The 25,790-nt window shown below is 40.9% G+C and overlaps 1 long non-coding RNA gene across 2 annotated transcripts; it reads right to left on the bottom strand.

Annotated features, from left to right (window-relative positions):
• Nucleotides 1-973: 973 nt before the first annotated feature.
• LOC132381233 (uncharacterized) lies at nt 974-24,747 on the bottom strand. Of its 2 annotated transcripts, none has more exons than XR_009507985.1 (5): nt 24,086-24,747; nt 22,653-22,701; nt 14,877-14,969; nt 6,896-6,954; nt 974-3,103 (listed from the first exon to the last, which is right to left on the bottom strand). It is a non-coding gene; the product is annotated as an uncharacterized LOC132381233 (long non-coding RNA). The 2 variants fall into 2 exon arrangements; XR_009507986.1 differs by lacking the exon at nt 974-3,103 and adding an exon at nt 4,357-6,700.
• Between the last annotated feature and the right edge of the window lie 1,043 nt (nt 24,748-25,790).

The raw sequence follows: 25,790 nt of genomic DNA, 5'->3' as shown, positions 1-25,790 counted from the left end.
AATGTTCCCATTTGGTTGAAGCCCAAATCATACTGACGCTAGACATATATTGCTGATGCAAGATGGTTTTCTCACTGCTGAATCACGTGGCTGTTAGCAGAGTTAGCTAATGAGCCAAGTTTGTATACGAGCTCCCGTGAGATGGTTACAACTATATGCAACTGAATAGAAAAACATTGAAGGGAAGTAGGAAATATCTTTTTACATTTTGTATGAATGAAATTATCTGTTTCATATTAGCATCTCAAAGTATAACTCATGGTGACTCAAATTTCACCATGATAATTCTTGATGTTATCTTTAATGCAGTTACATCTGAGTTTGTGGTACCAGTTAAATTCAGACCTGCATCAGTAGTTAAGTTTGTTTTGTAGAGCATAGATGAAATTTGTGAAGGTCTGTGGCTTCAAGGATATGTTATCTACACCCAGAGAGATAGCACTGTATGTGATCAGGCACCAAGAGCAAATGAATCCTGTATATTTCTGAAGAAGATTGCTACTGTGCAAATAATGAAATGTGAACCAAAAAGTTTCCTTCTGTATTGCTCAACACCACACCTGATGATATGTTAATTCTCTGTCTCTATGTAGCTCAGGAAACCAGCTTGGTTGGCATGGATAAGTTGTGCTGAAGGGCTTGTTTCCAAGCTGTATAGCTCTAGCACTCTAAATGGAGTCTAACCTTCTGAATCGTATACATAAAGAGATACGTCATTGAAACTGGCCCTTTGGCCAACTGAGTCATTGATGACCATTAAACACTTATTTTCACTAACCTTAAATTATCAGCATTTTTTATTTTCCCCTGATGTTCATTAACTTTCCCCCAGACTCTACCACCCAGCTTCACACTAAGGTTAACTGCAGTGGCTAGTTAACTTACCAAACCATCTTCGTGATGTTGGAGGAAATGAACCCCTGGAAGAAATTCACACGGTCACAGAGTGAACAGATAACCTGTGCAGAGAAAACATTAGAGGCCAAGATTGATCTGGGTTTCTGGTGTTGTGATAACCACCCCACTGTGCTGTAATTTATATAGTTCATATATTTTCTGTTTACATTACCTAACATTTTCTCCAACAGCTAAAGTCCTTCTTTGAAACAGTGAACACCAAGCCAGTTGGCCTAACATCGACTGCCTTGAAAATGATTCATTCTTTATTAAGAAAGTCACAATAGAACACTTCAAACATAGTTTGTAAAATCAGGATAATAGTACGAAAGAGAAATTGTGCTTAGCAGGTTTATCAAAGTTCTATGAAGATTTAAATGCAAGCCAATATTGGTCAAAGGTGATAGATTTGGTAGGAAGACCAAAAAACAGAGTATCCTTTGAGTGGTGTGCAATCATTAAATGTCGATGCTCAGAGAGAGCTGAGTGACCTTTCACATAAAACAGGGAAAATTGAACAGTACAGCACAGTATAGGCGATGATTTCTGACCTTTTAACCTACTGTAATATGAATCTAACTGCAGCGTTCTTGCTTGGGTGTAATGAAACGCCGAATTAAATGCCGAGATAAACCGTAGTCAATGAAACAAGGTCGCAGTAAGATTAACCATTTACTGTTCACTCTTCACATTAACGTATGGTGAAAACTGTTGATAAAACAATATAAGATTGATACAGTATTTGTTCCCTTCTTGATATCACATTTACATTGTAAATACTTGTAAAAGTAAACTACAACTACATTGCATTAAAGTGCAGCATACAGTCAGTGTCGACCTACGCCATGGACCGCTTTAAATACACTTCAACACAAACTATCCGCAACTCTTTAACTAACGAAAACATAAACCTCATCGGCCGTCGTTACTTTTAACGGGATTGGCGTTAACATTTTAATTCAATATATCGATTATTAACTCAGAGCGTTGCTCTCACTGTGATTTCTAATGCTTACAAACAACTTCTTGCGTGGGTCTGCCTCGTGCGAGCCCCCGCCCTTGCGTTGATCCCAAACCGGTATTTTCCCTCAAGACGCGGCGAAACCAGATGTGACGTCATCGCATGCCGATATATTTTACAGGCAATGAATATACTTTAAACAATTCTAATTCTAACTAGAAAATACTAACAAATGAATTACTAAGCGAAAATATTATAAACTAAATAACTGCCATAAAGGCAACACACTAACTCTTCCCACCCCATAACCCTCTGCTTTTCTTTTATCCATATGCTTATCTGAGATTCTCTAGTGTGTCTGCCTCTACCACTATTCCTGACAGCACGATCCACTCACCTGCCACTGCTCCAGCTTTAAATCCACAAATGTTCCTGACTTCTGGTGTTCCAGCCGCAGACTCACACTGGGACATACCTACCTGCATTCTGGATGTCCAGAAGACAATGACTGATCTAGATGCCATACTATCTGGATTTCCATACCAAGGGAAGCCAGCTTTTCAGAGTTTAACTGTAACACTCTAACACACTTCTAATTCAGTTTTGTTTTAGATGTTATGCGATAATGTAAAACATTTTTTTTCAGTGAAGCTAGTTCATTCAAAGGGAGCCCTGGTGAGTTTAAATTATGCATGGGAATCAAATTCAGGTGTATTTCAAAGGAGCTTGCCAAAGAAGGCCCCAGTGATGCTAAAGGAAAATGGAAACCAGCCCTGGTGAATTTCAAAGTAATGCAAAGGAACATGGGCCCAGGTGTGTGTGCAGGAACCAGGGTCCTAGTGTACTAAAGACAGAACAATAATCAGGGCCCTGATGAGTCATATGTTGAACCATCAAGATTTCCAAAAGATACTATAACAGACTGTTTTTAGAAATCTACCATTAAATCATTGTAATGGTGTAGCAAGAGTCTGTTAGGAGGGTAAAATATACTGCTGGTTAATATTTATATTTTTATAAACAATATAACTTTTAGGAATGAAGGGTCTCAACCCGAAAATGCCGACTACTTACTCTTTTCTGGACATGCTACCTGACCTGCTGAGTTCCTCCAGCATTTTGTGTGTGGTGCTTTGGATTTCCAGCATCTGCAGATTTCCTCAGGTTTATAACTTTCATAGTCTAATGCATTTCTTTGAAGGAGCATCAGGATAGGGAAATTCATTTTGATTTCATCAACAGCAACTGGTACAGACAAGAAGGGCTGAATTGGCTTCCGTAAACAGATTCTGTGATTTGAGTATTTTTCTGAAGCAATCTTAATTCCTGAACAGTCAAATGAAAGTAAGAAATGTATAGAGAAAAAGGAGAGGCAGATGTATAGCAAACAATCTGTAGAAACAAAAGGATTATGACAGAGATATCCAATGATGAAAATTGCAGGAGGGGCGTACCAGGAAAGTAGCAACTCACAACCAACAGGAATTAGGATTTTAACAGCCCTATTGGTAGAAATGGAATTGTTTGAATCGGAAGTCCAATTTATTTGTGACCCATGTTTTCCATTGAAATGTGTATTTGATAATAGGGTAGATATAATTTTATATACCTCAGTTCAATCTCCATTTTTCCATATTACCTTTATAAAATACCAGGCCCTCTGAGCCAATGCCAACTCTTAGAACATTCCCCATAATTCCACTTCCCTCTAATGTCCTTGTTTAGAAGCTGTAAATGTAAATAATTATCCTTACCTCTGATGAAAGGTTTATTCATGAAGCTGCTAATTATCTTTGGAGCTTTGACAAGCCTGAGGATTTCCCACTGTATTGTACCGGAGCTGGGATGATTGACTGACGATCACCTCAGTTATCTTTCTATGCACAAGGTGTGTACTTCTCCATTGGATATCTATTCCTTAAGCCTATTGACCTCTTTTTTTTACCAGGGAAAGCATTCTCAATTTACCATTGGAAGTTTTTTGTCCATGTTTACATTAAGGCTTTAACAAGGTGAGGTCCTGTGAAACCAAAAGTAAAAAGGTGCCAGTTGACTACGTCCTAATACTTTGCTGATGATTCAGTATGGACTGATTAGGCAGTAATTAGTTGGATTTTATTTATCCCGCTGCTTGTATTGGTTATGGTATTGGAATTGGTTTATAATTGTTTCATGTACCAAGGTACAGTGAAAAGATGGTCTTGCATACTATGTACTCAGATCAATCCATCACATTGCACTGAGCTAAATAAAGCAAAACAATAACAATGCAGAATAAAGTGTAAAGCTACCAAAAATGTCCGTGTTCATTTTCAAGTTTTAATTGTCATTCAACCATACATGAATACCAATGAATACAACCAAATGAAACAGTGTTACTCTGGGGCCAAAATGCAAAATACAGCACCAAAAGTCATACACAGCATAAGGCACTTATAGTACATATAAGACAGCAGTAAGATACAGTCGCACATAAAAGTATAGTCCAAGTCCCTGAGTCCATGAACATTGCAACTGTCTACAGGTGAATACAATACAGCTTGTCTTCTGTGGAGTAAACACTGGGGGATAGCACTGACTCCAGCATGGAAGCTGTACCACACTGCCCCCAGCACTCTGGTGGAGCACCCGATTTCGATGCCTCCCTCTGGGTGGATACAAGCAGGTAACACTGTGGCTTTGGCCTAGTCCTCACTAAGACCAAGACCATGCAGCTCTCCTGCTGTTCTCCAATAAACCAATGTATTGGACATAGACCGTGAGACATAGGGGCAGAATAAGGTCACTTGGCCCATCGAGTCTGCTCCACCATTCAATCATGGCTGATCCCTTTTTTCCCTCCTCAGCCCCACTCCCCAGCCTTCTCCCCGTAACCTTTGATGCCATGTCCAATCAAGAAGCTATGAAGCTCTGAATTAAATACACTCAATGACCTGGTCTCCACAGCTGCCTGTGGTAATAAATTCCACAAATTCACCACCCTTTGGCTAAAGAAATTTCTTCACATCTCTGTTTTAAATGGATGCCCCTTTATCCCGAGGCTGTGTGCTCTGGTCCTTGACTGCCCCACTATGGGAAACATCCATTCCACATCTACTCTGTCTAGGCCTTTCAACATACGAAAGGTTTCAATGAATTCTTCTAAATTCCAGTGAGTACAGATCTAGAGCTGTTAAATGTTCCTTATATGATATCCATTTCATTCCTAGAATCATCCTTCTGAACCTCCTCTGAAACTTCTCTAATGCCAGAACACTTTTCTTAGATGAGGAGTCCAAAACTGTTCACAGTGTTCAAGGTGAGGCCTCACCAGGGCCTTATAAAGCCTCAGCATCACATCCCTGCTCTTGTATTCTAGACTTGCAGCATTCCACACCACCAATGTCCAACAGGGTCTTGCGATTACAAGAAGAATGACTAAGACTCGCTGTTATACTGCACACCTCCTTCACTCACCAATGCCTCTCTGACGCAAGCAGCATTATGGCCTGCAACAAGTCCAGCTCCTTCAGTTTCTCCACCAATGAACAACTCGTTGATGGGATAGACCTGCAGTACTTTAAGTTCTTAATATCCAGCAGTGTCTTGTGGTTGTAAAAAATATATTTTATAGGACGATAACACCTTTGGTTGTCCTTAAAGATGCCACTGCTTCTGAGTGCACTGTCATCTTACTGGTGCAGGTAAATAATAAAGTAGAAAATCATAACGACATAGATTATGAGGTCAAGAATTCATCTTATGGTACAAGGAGTCTGTTGTGCACTATTTTCTGCATTGGCAGCTGGATATCAATATAGCTACACTATAGGATCAGCTTGGATGGAGGCATGGCTTTTTCATTACAAGGCTGGGATCTTTTCTGCCCTTAGCCTGATTTGTATCCATTGCTTTCATATTTTTCTTGCTATCATGCAGAGTGATTCAAATTGTCTAAAGATTGTCTTCTGAATGTTGGGGGTGTTAAAAGGATAATGTGATGGGTCATTCACTCCACACTTCAGCCTAACAATTGTTGCATTTGTACAGGCCTTAAGACCAGTGGTGCTCCTGGAGCCGTTGCCTAACCTGAAGTTTAATTAGATTAGATGTGACTATGAAGCTTTGATTTGTTGGTTGTAGGATTGATTACTGCATGTTGGTCTTATTGTTTAGGGCACATGTAGTCCTGTGTTAGTGCTTTGCTAGACTTTCCTCATACTTCCCACCTGGCTTCATGGTTCTGTTGTCAACATTTTAGCCTTCTTTATTCTGCCTGTATTGTCAATTCCAGTTACTCTCTTCTGACAGTAGGACTAGGCACACCCAGGGAATATAGTGAAGGAATTTGGCACAATATATAGGAGCAGAATTAGGCATTCAATCATGGTTGACTTTTATTTCCCAACCCCATTCTTCTGCTTTCTCCCTATAACCCTCAATCCCTTACCAATCAAGAACCTATAAAACTCTGTCTTAAATACACCCAATGACTTTGCCTTCACAACTCTATGGCAATGAATTCCACAGATACACCATCCTCTGGATGAAAAAGTCCCTCCCTAGTTTTAAAGGAATGTCTTCAGTGAATGGGGATGGGAAAAAAATCAGCTATGACTGAATACACAAGCAAAATTGCCAATGCCAGAAATCTGGAGTAACACATACAAACTGCTGGAGAAACACAATAGCTGAAGCAATATCTACAGAGGGAAATTAACGGTTTCGGGGCAAGACCCCTTATCAGGATTGGAGAAGGCGTCCCTCAGTCTAATGAATGGTCTTCTTCCAAAGCGTCGACTGTCCATTTTCTTCTTTTGATGCTGCTTGACCTGCTGAGTTCCTCCAGCATTTTGGGTGTGTCTTGAGCCATGATTAAATAGCGAAGCAAACATAGAAGGAAAAGGTAGAAATGATTTGTGGATAAAATCACACAAAGAGTCTATACTTAAAACTAGACAGGCTACCTGGTCCTGCTCTAAGTGGCCAAATGGAATGCATTATTGTTTGCTGAGAGATTTAATGGTGGATATAACAAAGGCTTTATCAATCACTCACTAGTCTTCCTCAGATATGGCCATGAGTCAGGAGACTGAAGGATTGCAGATGTCCCAATGCTGTTGGAAAAAAGAGGATGTAGATCAGTAGCTGAACCAGTGGTACAAATTTAGGGAGATTAATCCAGGACAAAATTAGTTATCACTTGCAGAACATAGATAGATCTACTACAAATCTTGAGGTTTGTATTCACTGGAGTTAATAAGAGGGAGGGGTTGGCATAATTACACAATGTAAGACACAAGAAACTGCAGGTGCTGAAAATGGGAGCGACAAACAATCTACTTGAAGAACTCAGTGGGTTAAGCTGTATTGGTGGGAGGAAAGAAATTTCCACCATTTCAGCACTCTTCCTCAATCCCAACTGACTGGTCCTTCTCAACTGGGAGGATGAAGCCCAAAACAAACTGGAGGAGAAACAAGTTATATTTTGTCTTGGTCATCTACAACCTATTTTCATGAATACTGAGATTTCCAATATTAGGTAAACCACCCCCTTCTTCTGTTCCCCTCCCACTGTGCTCCCCCACCTTCTCCTTCTGATGATCTGGTCCTCTCATGTTTGACCCTCCTTTATGCTTCCCCAAGCCCCTTTCACCAGCTTTGTCCCTTCTTCCTCCTCCATCCACCTAATTCACACAAAGGTTTGTCCTCACCACCTCCCACCTGTTTCCAACTTTTCCCTTTTCTTCTAATGGTCCTATTCTCACCTCCTTTACTTATCAGTATCCAGCACTGATGTTCCTGCTTAACTCCTTCCAGCAGCAGTCTCCCTTTTCACACTCCACTCTCCCACCTTGCTCCAGTGATTGTATTTTCTCGCTATCTGTCTGCCTCCATCTATCATTCACCTCTCCTGCAGGGCACACCCCTTCATGGTACAAGCAGACTTTGAATATTTTTAAGCTAGAAGCATATTGAATTTTGGTAGGCAAAGGGGTGAAAAGTGAGCAGGGGAGAATTCAGAGTTTTTGTTGCAATTAGTGTTGATCTTATTCAATGGTAGAGTCCCCCTCCTGATCCTTATTTGTATGTTTCTATATTTACATAATACAGTTTAGCTAGTCGTCTCTCATAGATAAAAAAAACTTCAGTCCTTACATTTTCATAAACCTCCTCTGTGTCCTCTTGATTGCTAATAAATCCCCCTCAATCTAGCATCTAGGACTATGAACTATAGTTTATCATTGGCCCAATGAGTGTTCACGCAGTGTAAACCATAAACTACTTGTTAAAATTTCAAGGGAGCTAAAGAAACTGAGAGATATGATGGTTTAAGGGTGGCAAGAATCGCAGACTGTGGTGATTGGCAAAAATAACCAGAGAGTAAGAGACATACAGTTAGTTGCTATTATCTAGAATGAATTGCCCCAGGGCTGGTGGATGCAAATTCAATAATAACTTTTAAAAGGGAATTGGATTCATTGATGGGGAATAAATCTGGTGCCAAAAAGAAAGAATGGGTGAATGAGATTAAATAGATACTTTACAACAAAAACACAAGAGGTTCTGCAGATGCTAGAAATCCAGAGTAACACACACAAAATGCTGAAGGAACTCAGCAGGTCAGGCAGCACCTATTGAAAAGAACAGTCAACATTTTAGGCTGAGATCCTTCATCAGGACTGGAAAGGAAGGGGGAAGAAGCCAGAATAAGGAGGTTGGGTAGAGGCAGGAGTACAAACCAGAAGGTGATAGGTGAAGCCAGGTGGATGTAGGAGGAGGGTTGAAGTGAGAAACTGGGAGGTGGTGGGTAGAAAAGATAAAGAACTGAAGAAGGAATCTGAAGAGAAAGGAGAGTGGACCCTGGGAGAAAGGGTAGGAGAAGGGGGCACCAAGTTGAAGTGATAGGCAGGTGAGGAAAAGAGAAGAGGTAAAAGCTAATACAGGCAAAAAGGGGTGATTGGCCTCCTTCTGTGATTATTTTAAATCATGGAATGGAATTTAATATATTTTTAACATAGGTGGTTAAAGATTAACTATTTGAAATGTACATCAAAACATGTCACTGTATGAAAACCTGCAGATGTTGGACCTCCCTCACTACCACTCACGGCCCCAAACAGTCCTTCCAGGCGAGGTGACACTTCACCTGTGAGTCTATTGGGGTAATATACTGTATCTGGTGCTCTCAGTGTGGCCTCCTGAGATCCGACGTATATTGGGAGCACCAGAAAAACAGGGATCACCCAGTGGCCACTCATTTTAATTCCACTTCCCGTTCCCGTTCCCATGTTAATCCATGGCATCCTCTGCTGGCGCGATGAGGCAGCACTCTGGTTGGAGGAACAACACCTTATATTCTGCCTGGGTAGGCTCCAACCTGATGGCATGAACATTGATTTCTCAAACTTCTGGTAATGCCCCCCCCCCCTCACCGTTCCTGTTCTCCTCCCTCATCTTATTTTCATCTTGTTCATCACTTCCCTCTGATGCTCCACCCCCTTCCCTTTCTTCCATGGTCTTCTACCCTCTCCTGTCAGAATCCCCCTTCTCCACCCTTTTATTTCTTTCACCAATTTCCCAGCTCTTTGCTTCACCCCCCTCCCAGTTTCGTATATCATCTACTACTTTGTACTTCTTCCTCCCTTCCCCCCACCTTCTCATCTTTTTTCCCAGTCCTGATGAAGGGTCTCAACCCAAAACATCGACTGTTTACTCTTTTTCCTATATGCTGCCTGGCCTGCTGAGTTCCTCCAGCATTTTGTGCGCATTGCTTGAAAACATACAGTGAAATGTGTAGCTTGCATCAGTGAAGACTGTGCTGGGCAGCCACACTTCCGGCACCAACATTGCATGCCCACAACCCTAACTGTACATCTCTGGAATGTGGGAGGAAAACAGTGCACCCAGAGGAAACCCATGTGGTCACATACTAACTCCTTACAGACAGCAATGGGAGTTGAACCCTGATCTTACAGCTGGTGCTGTAAAGCATTGTGCTAACTGCTATGCTACCATGCACAGGGATGTGTTCTTAATATGACGATTACATTGTAGAAAGTGTATATGTATTGGGGCTCTGATGAATTTAAAGTGAGAGTGAGATTTCACACACAGCTTTAAGCAATAAAATTGCCATAGATTTATTCACTCCAAAATACTTCTCATCTTTTATTTCCCTTGCTGGTAATCTTGGCTGAATTCATGCTAGTTTCAATTTGAAGGTTCTCTGTTGCCTTTAAATATGAGACAACAACTGCACTGAATGCAGAACCTGAAACATATGATTTCTCATGCATCTGAAGATTCTCGTCCGGGGGTCTCGTATTAAAAGGCAACAGAGAACCTTCAAATTGAAACTAGCATTTGTGATACAGGTTGTTTGTTGATCGTCCTATTAGGCTGCTGGGATGACAGAGACATGATGAGAAAAGGAGGTGAGGGGTGAGAGAATAGGTATAGCCAGGGTGGCCTCACAAGGTGATAAATAGTTCAGGGAACAGCAGCCATAAGCCAGTCTTTCTGAGGAATAATGCAGGTGGAGACTGAGGTTCTGGAAAATACATCTACTTCATATTGCAGAACAGAATTACAGTTGTTGATGCTGGAGAGAGTGCAGAGGAGATTCCCCAGGACAGGCAGTTGTGGAGGCCGGGTCATTGAGTGTACTTAAGGTGGAAGTTGATAGGTTCTTTATTAGTCAGGGCATGAAAGGTTATGGGAAGAGAGAATGGGATTATTTCAGCCATGGTGAAATGGCAAAGAAGACTCAATAGGCCAAATGGCCTAATTCTGTTCCTATTTCTTATGGTCTTATGTTGTCCGGTCTGGAGGATTTAGTTAGGAGAAAGTATATAAGGTGAGCTCTTTTTCCCTGGAGTCAAAGAGACAAAGTGGGTAACTTGACAGAAGTATATAAGATTATGAGTCAAAATAGGTGGGATAGGTAGTAAATTTCCTTATATTAGTGATGCACCATCAATAACTCTCAGAGACGTGAGGCGAGATATAGGCTTTTATTGGTTGGAAGAAAGAACAAGCAGCAAATGACCACCACACTACATCCTGGAGATTGAGACCGGGACGGTGTCCCCAATCGCCTTTATACCGGGGTCAGTGGGAGGAGCCACAGGAGCAGTCAGTTGGGGGGGGGGGCATGTCCAGACAGGTATATGTAGTTCACCACAATTAGGAGTATCAAAAATAATGTGAGAGGAAGGAGTTTAAAAGGGGACTTGAGTTTTTCACAGAAAGAGTGTAAAAAAAATTGGCTGGTGATCCTAATGTCAGTAGTGGGTAAATTATTGGAAGGTATTCTAAGGAATAGGTTATATAAATATTTGGGGTAGACAGGGCCTGATTAAGGTCTAGTCAACATGGCTTTGTGCATGGCAGGTCATTTCTAACCAATCTTAAAGAGTTTTTTGAGGAGGTTACTGGGAAAGTTGATGAAGGCAAGGCAGTGGATGCTGTCTACATAGACTTTAGCAAAGCATTTGACAAGCTCCCACATAAGAGGCTGGTCCAGAAGTTTCAGTCACTTGGCATTCAGGACAAAGTATTGAATTGGATTCAACATTGGCTTAGCGAGAGAAGCCAGAGAGTGGTACTGAATGCTTTCCTCTCTGACTGAAGGCTTGTAACTAGTGGTATGCCGTAAGGATTAGTACTGGGTCCATTGTTGTTTGTCATTTATATTCATGACTTAGATGATAATGTGGTAAACTGGATCAGCAAATTTGTAGATCAGACTAAGATTGGGGGGGCATAGTAGACAACGAAGAAGGTAGTCAAAGTTTGCAACAGGATCTGGAGCACTAGAAACATGGGTCAAAATATGGCGGATGGAATTTAATGCAGACAAGTGTGAGGTGTGGCACTTTGGGAGAACAAACCAGGGTAGGTCTTACAGAGTGTGGTAAAACAAAGGGATCTGTTTCTAAAAACACTCAAATGTTTGACCTCAGCTAGGATTAAGCACCTTATCCATTACCCCGATCATTCCTTTTTTGTTCTGCCACCCCATTATGACTGACATGTATGTCGTTTACAAAATGCATTACTCAATTCACCAAGGATTATTTGAAAGCATCCAACAAACCTGTAATATCAGTCATTCAGAAGTACGAGAAGCTACTGTATAATTAGATCACTCTGTCCTGTTAAATAGATCTCTGATTCTCAATTGTCACTGGTAAAACCTGACCAGACTGTGAGATCATCCTCACCATAGGCATGGAAGTGGATCTAAAACTGATTCACTACCATTTTTGGAAGGCTACTTAGATGATTAGGATCATTAAATGCTAACCTAGAGCTCCAAATGAATATAAAGTTCTCTAACATCCACATCTTTTATTCTTTGCCTTTGATTATCTCTATCTCACAACACTTCATGAATACAAAATAGAACCAAGTCATGATTTCAAACTGTACTTATACATCTGGTCAAAACCCATTGATGGTCAATTATCCTAGTAGTGCTCTTGCGTCTAAGATGCTGGAAGGTTACTCTCTTTTAGTGGAGTTGGTTGCAGATGGTCCTGATAAACATATGTCTTTACAATGCAGGGATAAGGCATCCTTGATATTTAATGATGTATGCAGTGTTATTCTTCAAACATGTCACCTGTCCTTTTCCAATTTATACATCTTAATGAGGTTAGATTGACCTTACTTAACCTGCATAGCCATCCATTTTTGATCAAAACAGTTGGCTTTTGATTAAATTGTTCTTACACTTATTTCAGTTTCTTTATTTTCTTCCCTCATTGGGGTTTTTTGCACAAAATTCTACAAGAGTGAACATACTAGGCAGAATTATGAGACTTTCTATGTAGAAAGTGTTCACCATCTCAGACTTCAACCAGACAGTATTAGGCTATGTCAATACAATAGCCATATATGTTTTTAATGTTGAAAAGGATTGTCAGCCAGCCAACAATTATTATGTTATTGCATTAGTTCTTACTTACTGTAAGTATCCTTGTGGAATATAGAAGAAGTGGGTGTGATGCTTGCTTTACACAACTTTTACTTTCTACTGATGTCAACAGAGACCAACTTAGGACAATGTATAAACCCAGATTTCTACACAACTGTATTACTATTCTAGCAATGGGCTAGGTTAAAACCATTACCTAAATCTGAATCCCAGCCATTGATAGTCATTATAACTAAAAACATACAAAGGAAGGAAATACTGACAATAGACATAATCACAATATGTCCCAAATCATTTTAAGCTATTCAAGTACTTTTTTAAACTTAAGGTGGCAGACAATTTTTACATAGCATGATCCCAGAAAGAGAAATGTAATATATATTCCTGTTTTAGACGTTACTGAGTATGTTATGACATCTTCTGGTTGTATGTGCATATAGTGTATTTTATTTCTGTGATCTGTTTTGGACAATGGGTTGTTAGACATCTCTTCTTGAACAGTGTTATGGGAACTTTACACCTCACCTTGGGGAGGAAGGTGACATCTTGATTAACTTCTCCACAAGTGCAGGGCTTGAAAATAATTGCATAACCATGTAATGATAGTCCATCTGAAGCTCTTTTAAAAGCATCAGAAATTTCCAGGGTGATGGTGATTTACTAGAACTGTTTAAAAGCAAAAAAAAATCCAATGGATCACAACATAGACTAGAAGATTATAGTGGGACAATCATTCAGAAAGCTATTCTGCTAATGAAGGGTTCCAGCATTTCACTAAAGGCAATGCTGGAATAATTATCCCTGCTCATTTCTTCACTCTTCACCCTAGCTATTTGCTGTTTGCCAACAACATTGTAATTACATCACCACATGGGAAATGTTCACCCCTGTGAACCAAACCACATGAACCAGCTTATCATCTTCTGATTCGATTTAGCTCCTTTCGGAGTGCTGATCTGATGCTTGCACTGGGGCACATGTTCAGCTGTTTTTATCTGCTGATGGAGTACGCTCAACAGGAAGTTTGTGATCTTGTGATTTTTAATGTTTTCCCGCCTGCTTGAGTTATATATCTCGGTGGTATTGTATCTGAAGCTCATTAAATCATGGTTCAGACATTAAACCTTTACGAATGCTCCTAGTCATAATTCTACTTCTTTCCTGTCTTCCTTTAATTTTCTTGCTTCACCTTTCCTAAACTTTTCTCAGCTCTACTCTGATGACGCCAATGAGTGAATTAAATCAGTTTGTGATTATTACTTACTTGACCGTGAAAGTGTAAAATGGTGAACCTAATTCTTTCAGCCAATGTATTGCAGGCAATGAATAAAACTATTCCTGTTTCCCCCACCGCCCCCTCCACCTCATTTCCAGCTCAGGTGCATTGAAAATTGTTCTATTCTCTCAAACTATACTTTAGCTAAGGTCAACTAATGGGAGAGATTAAAGAGCTTCTTATGGATGTACTGCTCTCAATGATGAGACATTAATCAACCATTAATGATCTTGGGATGATTAGGGCTACGTTCAGAACAGCAGAACCATGCACCAAATTTAGAAATAGCTTGCCTTCCTGTATTTGATCACTCTTGAGGTAATTCTACAGCAAAGAGGTAGCTGAAACCTTGACAAAATAAAATTATTTCTTTCCTAATGAAACCTTCCTTTAAATTATATAAACTATTATTTAATTCATTTATACAGTCATTTTTGAAGGAAGCTTTGCAGAATCAAGTCTATGTAATCAGATCCAATTTCACATTGAATGTTTTAGTGAAATAAGGGTTAAGTTTCAAAAATGCCAAATGCACAGTGACCTATGTATTTAAATTGACCCATGATCAGTTAACTATTAGGAGTAATCACTGTGTATGGGACAGTGTGAAGAAGTCATTCACAGTACCCATTTTTCCCCTTTTTAATATTAAATATGTTAGTTAAACATTTTTAATCAACTCTAATAAATATGACCTTAACTATGTTTATCCAGTTACAGGTATCAATTATTTGCCTGCCATTAAAGCATTTTCAGCCAGAATGTGAACACTAAGATTTCTAACTCTTGTCTAATTCTACAAAAGTTTGATTGAATACCTTATGACACATGCAAATAATCTTCTTTCTTTCCATCAGTCTGACAACTTTATGGTTTCTACTTTTCCAAAGGCATTGATTGCTGAAATAGAACTTAGAATGATAAAACCTATTATTATGTGAAATGCTAAACACTATAAGTCAATTTTTAAATAGATAAAATTAAAACAATAAACAATGGCTATTATAAGCTCATGAGGTTGCAGTCTTGCTGAATTACCTTTAGTATTTTCAGAGACTGAGACAAAGGAGGTTGTTGACAGTTGTGTGTGTGGTGTTCTTATATTCTAGAAAAGATTTTGAGATGCATTGCTGTGGAAATTAAGTAAAGAATGTTGATGTCAGTGGAAATATTTTGCAAATGACATGCAATTAGGCAGTGGATGGCAATATGAAGTCAACTTAGAACCAGTAGGATATGGAATTTGGTTTTAGACTTTCTTAATTTATGTCTTTCTATACTATCCTGAGCTCTAAATCACAAGCTCAGTGACATGTCTGGAAGCCAATCAGTCAGTCAGCCATGGTGGGTGACCTTACGTCCTTAAGAGCCCAGCTGTGAAATGGTTCAAATTTGCTGCAGAGTATTCTAGCCCAGTGAGTTGAGTAGCATTGGCCACATTTTTAAAGGATTCACCCAAGGTTATCAACTTAATGCAATCAGTGGAAAATGCAATTGTTAATAACACCACAATGAATGATTAACAATGGCAAAGACATGACCATTGTATTATCATTCACTTGTCTGGATTATATATTTATTTACTGCAGCAAGGAATAACCCCTTCAGTCCCTTCAAGCCATATTGCCCAGCAATCCCTGGATTTAATCCTAGCCTAATCACGGGACAATTTGCAATGACCAATTAGCCTACCAACTGGTACACCTTTGGACTGTGAGAGGAGAACCCAGAGGAAATGCACGCAGTCATAGGGAGAACGCATAAACTCTTTACAGACAGTGTTGGGAATTGAACCACGGGTTGCCTGTACTGTATAGCTTTGTGATAACCAGTACGCTACTGCGCTGCCATTTTAAGGAACAGGTGCCACATAATGAAGAAAAAGAACATTTGTGAAACCAGCTGTGAGCTTCAGACATCTCTCAGTTTTTATCTGCCATTTTAAATTAAAGCAAACAAGTGAATATGTTAACTAGAATGGTATTTAGGATCATTGATTCCTGTGAGTTAATTTTAAAAAATGCAACTATTTCTTTAATAGCTTTCAAGAGTTATGCGCTTGAAATTAAGAAAGCAGACAAACTAAAAAAAAGATAATTGCGGACTATGTTGCTGTAACCTTAAAGGATAAAAAGGTTATTTAAGCTTACAAATTCCATGAGCATTGTGTTATAATTGTTGGTTTGGTTGTATGTTGCATTTTTTTGTTTCATCAAGAGGTCAATTCTGAACTTCCTGTGCTCAAGTGTTTGTTGAGAACACTGTTTGATCTGTTTTCATCTGCCTCTATGCAAGCCAGGATTAAAGAAGTTGTTTCCAGCATATGGAGCAGAACCCTAACTACTACAGTTTAGCAACAATAGACTCCTTTATGTTCTAATTATGTCCTTTCTTGTAAAAACTCTGTTTGATTTATGGTTAACTTGCTTTTTCTTGTGAATGCTGCTCATATGCTGCGATGTGCCTGTGATGCTGTGCAAGTGAGTTTTCATTGCACCTGTGCACGCATGTATTCCTACATGACAATAAACTTGACTTTGAGTTTGACAGACAAGTTTAATAGTGGGAAAGTGAAGATAGAGAGAGAAGGAATTTAGTAGGTAGACATATGCCTAAGTTAAGAAATACCCATTTCCTGCAGGCAATGGGAGAGAGGGGGCAGGATACTTCAAAACCCATGACATCTTCCTTGTTATGAAGAATTCAAGATTGAGAGTGGGAAATGGAAGTGACTCTTTAGCCTATTGTTGACTGGAGAGATTCCCAAGTACCAAAACAGAATTGTAATGTATTTCAATGCAAGGGGTATTGTAGGAAAGGCAGATGAACTCCAAGCATGGTAGCCATTCGTGAGACTTGATTGCAGGAGGGGCAGGACTGGCAACTCAATGTTTGGGGGTTCAATGTTTCAGATATTACAGAGGGGGGAAGGGGTATTACTCATCAGGGAAAATATCACAGCAGTGCTGAGACAGAACAGACTGGAGAGCTCATCTACTGAGACAGTGTGGGAGAAAATGAGAAATAAGAAAGGGATAATCACATTAATGAGCCTATGTCATAGAGTTCCAAATAGAGGGATTTAGAGGAGCAAATTTGTATAGAGATGGCAGACAGTTGCAAGAGATATAAGATTGTGATAGTTGGTAATCATAACTTTCCAAATATTGACTGAGACTCCAATACTGGAAAGAAATTGGATGGTATTGAAGTTTGTCTAATGTGTTCAGGAAAGTTTCATTAATCAATATGTAGAAGTCTCAACTAGAGAGAAAGAGCGATACTGGATCTCCTCTTAGGGAACATGACAGAGCAGGTGACAGTGACAATGAGTGTGCAGAATCTAGTGATCATAATTCCATTAGTTTCATGATAATTAAGGAGAAGCATAGGATGGGTCATTGGGTTGAAATTCTAAATTGGAGTGAGGGCAATTTTGATGTCTTTAGAAGGGATCTGGCAAGCTTCGATTGGGGTAGGCTGTCTTCTGGCTAAATGATGTTTGCTAAGTGGGAGGTTTTCAAAAACTAAAATATTGTGAGTAAAACTCGTGTTGGAATAAAAAGCAAGGCTATTATTTTTTTAGAGAGCCTTGATTATAGAGAGGTAGTGAGACCCTAGTAGAGAACAAGAAGGAGGTGCATATCAGGTACAGGCAGTTAGGAGCCAAGGAGGCACTTGAAGAATAAAAGAAATGCAAGAGAATATTAATGAGAAAGATCATACAAGCTGAAATAGGACACAAGATTACTCTGGCAGGTAAGGTGAAAGAGAATCCCATGGGTTCCTTTACTTATATTAAGCGTAAAATGATAGCAAGGGACAAAGTTGGTCCTCATGAACATTAGTGTGGTCATCTATGCATAGAGCCGAAAGAGATGGGGGAGATCTTAAATAATTTTTTCACATCTGTATTTATTCAGGATACAGACACAGAGACTATAGAACTGAGGCAAAAGGGTAGTGAGGTCATAGGCTATATATGGATTATGCAAGAGGAGGTGCGGCTGTCTTGAGGCAAATTAGGGTGGATAAATCCACAGGGCTTTACGAGGGTCTTCTAACACTCTGTGGGAGACAAGTATCGTAGTTACAGGGGTGCTGGCAGAGATATTTAAATTGTCCCTTGCCACGATTGAGGTGCTGGAGGACTTGAGGAGGACTGGTTGTTCAAGAAATGCTCTAAGAATAGTCAGCAAATTACAGACCGGTCAGCCTGACGTCAACCATGAGTAATTTATTGGAAATATTCTAAGGGAATGGATATTTGAGTAGCTGGATAGATAAAGCCTGATTAGTGATAATCAACATAACTTTGTCCATGGTAGGTTGTGTCTAATCAATCTTAATGAATTTTTTGAGGAGGTTACCAAGAAAGTTGATGAAGGAAAGGTACTGGATGTTTTCGACACGGACTTTGATAAAGTTCCATATGGGATGCTTATCCAGAAGGTTAAGTCACTTAGCATTCAGGAAGAACTAGCCAGTTGAATTCAATATTGGCTTGGCAGAAGCCAGAGTGTGGTAGTAGATGGTTGTCTTTTTTTAAATTTTTTTTTATTAGTTTTTCAAAACATTTTACAGATTAAAAACCCCAAATCCCAATGAGGAACATTAAAACAGTGCAAAATTAAGCATACAATAAGAATATGCTACAAGGGAAGAGAATTAAGCAAAAAAAAAACACCTAAATTAAAGACAAGTAAGCTTAGTGTCCTCCCCAAGCCCCACAACACAAGAAAAAACAACAGCAACTCCAGACCAACCACAACACAATATAGAGAGTATAAGTCAGGACAGCCAAACTCCCAGACTGTGAATACACTCGGCAACAGAGGATAATAATGCCTTCTACCAGAAATAAAAAGGAGCTGAAAACAAGGGACCAAAAAGAAAAAAAAACCCTAGTCAAGAGGAAGGTTATGAAAGTACTCGATAAAAGGTCCCCAGACCTTATGGAACTTTAGATCTGAATTGAGAACTGAATAATGAATTTTTTCGAGGTCCAAACAGGCCATGATGTCGTTAAGCCATTCAGCATGAGTGGGCGGGGCAGCATCTCTCCATCTGAGGAGGATCAAGCGTCTAGCCAGGAGAGAGGCAAAGGATAATATTCGGCATTTGGTCGGACCCAGACACAAATCTGTCTTGCCCCAAAAACCGAACAGAGCAATTAAGGGGTTTGGTTCTAGGTGCTGATTCAGAATATACGATAACGTAGTGAAGACATCTTTCCAGAATTTCTCCAAGCTAGGACAGAACCAGTACATATGGATGAGAGAGGCCACGCCCCTCTTGCATTTATCACAGAGCAGACTAACGCTAGGGTAGAATCGAGATAGTTTAGATTTAGACATATGGGCTCTATGAACAATCTTAAACTGTAAAAGGCAGTGGCGAGCACAAAGAGAGGTTGAGTTAACCGATTTGAGAACTGAATCCCAGCTCTCCTCAGATAAGGAGATATTTAAATCCTGCTCCCAGGACATTTTGATTTTATCCATGGGGGCCCGTCGTAAGGCCGCTAGTTTATCTCGGATGATTGATATTAAGCCTTTACCTAGTAGATTCATGGAAAGAAATAGGTCCATAGCATTTTTCGCAGGCATTTCAGGGAAGTTAGGAATTAAAGGAGCAATAAAGTGTCGGATTTGGAGATATCTGAAAAAATGAGCATTGGGCAGATTGAACTTAACAGAGAGCTGCTGAAAAGAAGCGAAGCGATTATCAATGAAAAGATCTTCAAAATGTCTAATGCCCTTCCTATACCAAACCTGGAATGCTGAATCGTATGTAGTAGGTAAAAAAAGGTGATTATGAGCAATAGGGCTGGAAACGGAAAACCCCTGGAAACCATAGCATTTCCTGATCTGAGCCCATATACGCAAAGTGTGTCTAACAAGAGGATTAGCTATTGATCTGGGTAACTACTAGGGAGTGCAGAGCCAAGAAGTGCAGAGATAGATAATTCTTTGGTGGAGCTCAGCTCCATCACCACCCAGTTAGGGCACTCGGGTTGGCCATGGAAGAAAGACCAGAAGGTAACACAACGTATATTAGCTGCCCAATAATATAAACGAAAGTTAGGTAAAGGTTGTCTCTCTAAATGGAGTCCAGTGACTAGTACTGTACTGCAGAGTCTGGTGTTGGGTATGTTGTTATCATCTATATTAATGATAAGCTCTATCCTCAAATTTGAGGATGACACCAAAATTGGGGGCATAGTGGACAATGGAGAAGGCTATCAAAACTTGCAGTGGGAGCTGATGCAGTTGGGAAAATGCTAAAAAATGGCATATGGAATTTAATGCAGACAACTGTGAGGATTATGGTCCAGGTACAGGTAGATGGGACTAAATAGAAGTTCAGGTTGGCATGGACTAAATGGGCCAAGGGGCCTGTTTCACTGATGTAGTATTCTATAACTCTATATATAAGGAATTCTGGATTTTTGCTGCAAAGAGGGAAGAATGTTATAAATTTGTTTATAATTTGTAGAATTATCACTGTGTTACCATAGTTTTTTAATTCTCTCACCATCTTTCACAGATTTATCGTGCCCAGTAAATTTTCACATAACACACACAAAATGCTGCAGGCCAGGCCAGGCAGCATCTATAGGAAGAAGTACAGTCGATGTTTTGGGCCAAGACCCTTTGTCACATCCAGCTTCTTTGTTCATGTATCAATGGCTTTCTTCTGCCCACCAGCACCCACAGCTGAGATTTGAAAATTCTTTTCAAGATTCATAATTCCAAAAAAATTGATAACAAGATTAACCATTCAAAGGTTAATTCTACAAATTGAAATTGCTTCCATCAGTGTTAACGTGTGGGAAATGTATACATATATGGTATTTGATTTCCTTATTTATTAATTAATATTATTTTCTCTATATTATGTATTGCATTGAACTGCTGCTGCTAAGTTAACAAGTTTCACAACACGTGCTGGTGATAATAAACCTGATTCCGAGAAACCAGACCATTATGTCAATGTGTCTCAGTGATTCCCCTTCCTCTGGCAACTTTTGAGGTTTGCTAGGCTTTCTACATTCCCCTATTCTGTAATTTGTTGACTGTGTCTGCCCACTCTCTCAATCATTGATTCAAAGTAAAGAAGTGACTTGTCTTATCTTGCTCAGTCCAGATAAGTCATTTCACTTGCATTCTGTAGCCTCTAATTTAAACATGGCTGCAGTTTTATGCCAAGAGACTCAGAACAGATTTCTTCCTGTTGGTTTTGCATCAAGGATGTTGACAAGGATGGAGAAGACATATAATGCCTGAAGCAGACATTTATTTGCTTTGTTTTGGCATTTTAACCTTTATTTGTGATCTACAGTTGCTGAGTTTTTTACTCTGTTTGTACTTACTCCTTTGACTGTCCTAATCTGATATTTGTTTCCTCTGGCACAATGAGCTGTTGGATATTGTTCCTGGTGACATGATTCTTACCTGAATAAATCAGTCTTTCTATCACCAATTTTATATGATCTAGTGGGATGGAGGTGGGGAAGGGTGATATATCATGCTCAATTGAACAAGTTATCCTGTTCTGAAGGAACTACTGTAACATGTTAAAGATAGTTGTCATTGTGAAATGATCAGAAGATATGTTGTCTGAACTCCCAACCACGTTAGTAGTCCCATTTTCAGCTCAATGATACCCAGCTCACTGAGTTTTGATTGTTCTCTTTAGCTTCTCAATAACATTTGGTCAGGTGATGCCTATAGTTAACACCAACCTCCATCTCCCCCACTTCCCTGTTTCTATCAGGTTAGCATGAGACTGGCATTAAAATGCAACTGCAGACATTGAAAATATGAAGTAAAAATGGGAAATGCTGAAAACACTTAGCAGCTCAGGTAGCATATGTGGTGAGAAAAACAGAATTAACATATTTTTGCCCCAGTTTATTTATTATTTCCTTCTTTACATTTGTTCAGTTAGAACAGTAGGGATACTAGACAGGATAGTTGAATGCTCCTCTTGTGGGAGGTGTCAGGGAGACCTCCAGTGTCCCTCATGACTTCACCTGCATTCAGCTGCAGCTTCTAACATTCTAGGTTAAGGAGGTGGAGCTGGAACCAGATGAACTTACCAACCCATTGAATCCCTCTTTAACTCTTTTTAACAATTAAACTACCAGCACGTCTTTGGAATGTGGGAGGAAACTGGAGCACATGCGGGAATTGAATGAGTTATGGAGAGAACATGTAAACTCCACAAAGTCTGAACTGGAGATCAGGAAATCCAGTGGGCCTGTGTAGTTTTAGTCAGCAATCACTGTGCCATTTCAGATGGCAATACCAATTTTTATAGTCACAGGGTCATACAGCATGAAAGTAGGCTCTTTGGCCCAACTCATCCATGCTGAGAAAAATGCTCTTCTCAGCTAGTCCCATTTGCCTGTGTTTGACCAATGTCACTTCAAATTTTTTGTATCCAGGCACCTGTCTAAACGTGCTTTTTTTCAGATCTCAGCCCAAAACGTTGACTGTACTTCTTCCTATAGATGCTGCCTGGCCTGCTGCGTTCCACCTGCATTTTGTGTGTGATGCTTTTTAAAAAAAAAATTTTTGTTATCTTACCTCCCTCAATCTCTTCCTCTTACAGCTCGTTGCATCGACGTATCACCCTCTGTGTGAAAAAAATTTGTCATTCAGGTTCCTATTAAATCTTTCCTTTCTCACCTTAAACTTATGCCTACTATTTCTTAATTCCCCAAACCTGAGCAAAAGATAGAGCAATCATCCCATCTGTGTTTCTCATACACCTTGGTCAGATCACTCCTCAGTATCCAATACTCCAAGGAATAAAATCCTAGCCTGTACAAAACTGATTTGTTAGGGACACTGCCAAATGGAACTGGAACAACCCAGATGTATTAATCAGGTATGCAGAACCCTACATTTAACAGCAAGAAGAATCACTCATTTCTTTCACTATTTCAAAAGAATCTTCAGTGATGGAGAGGTTCATTGCAAGAAGAGTTGGTTGGGGAGAAGTGGTGCTCTACGTTTTATAAATAACAACAAAGTTTCAGGAGTCTTGAGGGAGTCCTGTAAAGAGAGAACAACTTTCTTCTGTCTATAGTGTAGTGTATTTAGTAAAAAAAAAGAATCATCAGCATTTTCTGCAACAGTTTGCAACTGCACTGCCTACTTTGATACTGACTCACATGGGTCCTGAAAGGTCGCCAGTTTATGCCTCACTTTTTTCAGTTATGTAGGCTTAATTGTTAGAAGTTGGATCACTGGAGTTAGGTAAAGAACTCCTGGAGAAAAGAATTAATCAAGGTTTGTATTCTTGCTCCCGGTATAGAAGATCCTGAGAATTGTTTGTGTGTACATGCTGTATGCAGGCAGGTTCTGACTTGGCTATGATTCAATGCTTGCAAAATGTATGCACAACTATTGCAATTTGGCTGCTTTTCAAACAACACATTATATAGATATGTACTGCAGATATGTATGGTTGTGTTAAATGATTATTAAGTGGGGAGGGGGAATACACAAGAGTTCTGGCTCACCCTCCTCACCGGGCTCTTTGCTTGCTGATAGGCTTTCTATCTCTGGTCACAATATTTCAATATTTCCTCTCTTCATCTCATCCTTCATTGTCTATTGCTCTTACTTACCACCATACTCCATCCCTCATAGTCTCTATTCCTTCCTCCCACTCTGCCCCACATACACTCACATGCTGTCCATCCCTAATACCCCTCCTCAATCCCCCTTTCCCAATAGCTCCCTTTATTCACCTCTCTCCATAATCATTTTCACTGTCCTCTTTCCATCCATCTCCCTTCCCTTAAAGTGCACTTTTTAACTCCCTAGCTCTCCTTATTCTCCCTTTTCAACCTTCACTATCACTCTCATTTCTCTCTGCCTCTCCATCTTACTTATTGAGATACAGCACGGAACAGGCACTTCTGGCCCTTTGAGCCGTGCTGCCCAGCAACCCCCTGATTTAACCCTAGCATAATCACAGGACAATTTACAAATACCATTAACAAACTAACCATACGTCTTTCGACTGTGGGAGGAAACTGGAGCACCAGGAGGAAACCCACGAGGTGACACTCCTTACAGACAGCAGTGGGAATTGTGCTAACCACTACGCTACCCTGTCCATCCCCTTCTCTTTTCTCTCATTCGTCTTTATCCATCCTTAGTGTGATTCTATCAAACCCAGTCTGTCTGCTTTTTCCTCTCCACCCACCTTATTATCCTCCATGTGTCCACTCTCTGTCTATATTCACATTCATTAAGCTTCCCTCTTCCTGCCTCCACCCCCCTCTAGCCCCTCACTGCATTTGCCATCTATTCTATACCTTCATCTTCTCTTTGCTTCCTCCAGTCCCTCTTCATTCCTGCTCTCTACCCCTTCCTCACCATCTCTGCTTTCCAATTCTCTGTTCCACTCTCCATTATCCATCTCACCTTTCTCTATCCTCCTTATTCCATTCAGACTTTCTCTCATGCCTTCACCCCTTCTCAATCCACAGCCCACTCCCCTTCATTCCCTTCTCTCTCCATCCCCCTTTCTCCACCAACCCTTTCACCCCATCAAAACTTTTTTCTCATTCCCCCATTATTCTCCAGCCTCTCTTTCACTCTTTGAACATCTTCCTGTCTCCTTCCCTCATAGTCCCCTTTCTCTTCCTCTTTCCCTCAACTCCACTCCCCTTCCACCCATCCTCCCCATCCCCTCACCTTCCCTCCTCTCCCACTTCCTCCCCACTACCACTTCCCTGCCCTACTCTCCCTCTTCCTATTCTCATCTCATTCTCTCTCCTCCACCCTACACTTCCTCTTCCTTTACCCTCCATTTCTCTCTCCCACCCATTCTCTCCCATCAACCCCCTTCCTTTCAACCTTCCATTCCACTCCCTTGCCTCTATATCCTCCATTTTCTACTTTCCCTTCTCACCTTTCCCCTCATCCTGTCTGCCTCAAATGCCTTCACCACCCTGCTGCACCCCTCCCCTCCTTCCCCTCATCCTCTCCCCTTCTGCCTCCTATCCCTCCCCTGCACCCTCCCCACCCCCTCTCTCTCTTCCCCTTCCCTTCCTCCTCTCCCCTTCCCCTCACCCTCTTCCCTTTTCTTTCCCCCTCTCACCCTCTCCCCTTCCCTCCCTCACCCTCACCCCTTCCCCACCCTCCCTTCCTCTCCTTCCCCTCCATCTCACCCCCTCCCTCCGTCCCCTCACACTCCCCTTCCCCTCTCCCACCCACTTCCCCCCTCTCGCACCCTCCTTACTCCCCCTTTCCCCTCTGCCTCCCCCTCCTCCTCCCCTCTCCCACCCACTCATCCTCTCCCTTCGCCCACTCACCCTCTCTCTTCACCCACTGCCCCCTCCTCCCCATCACCCACCCTCTTCCTCCCCCTCTCCCTCCCCTTCCCCTCTCACCCTCTCTTCCCCTTCCTCTCTCTCTCACCCTCTCCCTCCCCTTCCTCCTTCCCCTGTACCTCCCTCTCTACCCCCTCACACCCTCCGCCCCCTCCCCCTTTACCACCCCACCCTCTCCGTCTCCCTCCCCTTTCCCTCTCCACCCACTAACCCTTCCTCCCCATCTCCTCACCCTCCCTCCCCTTCCCCTCCATTGCCCTCTCCCTCCTCGCCATCTCCTTCCCCTTCCCTCACTCCCTCCCCTTCTGACTCTCCCTCACCCCCTCCTCCCCTTTCTCTCCTTCCCTCTCTACCCCTTCACACCCTCTGCCCC

The sequence above is a fragment of the Hypanus sabinus genome, chromosome 2 (genome assembly GCF_030144855.1).
Source record: "Hypanus sabinus isolate sHypSab1 chromosome 2, sHypSab1.hap1, whole genome shotgun sequence".
Taxonomy (NCBI): domain Eukaryota; kingdom Metazoa; phylum Chordata; class Chondrichthyes; order Myliobatiformes; family Dasyatidae; genus Hypanus; species Hypanus sabinus.
This window is presented reverse-complemented; position numbering and strand designations above follow the sequence as displayed.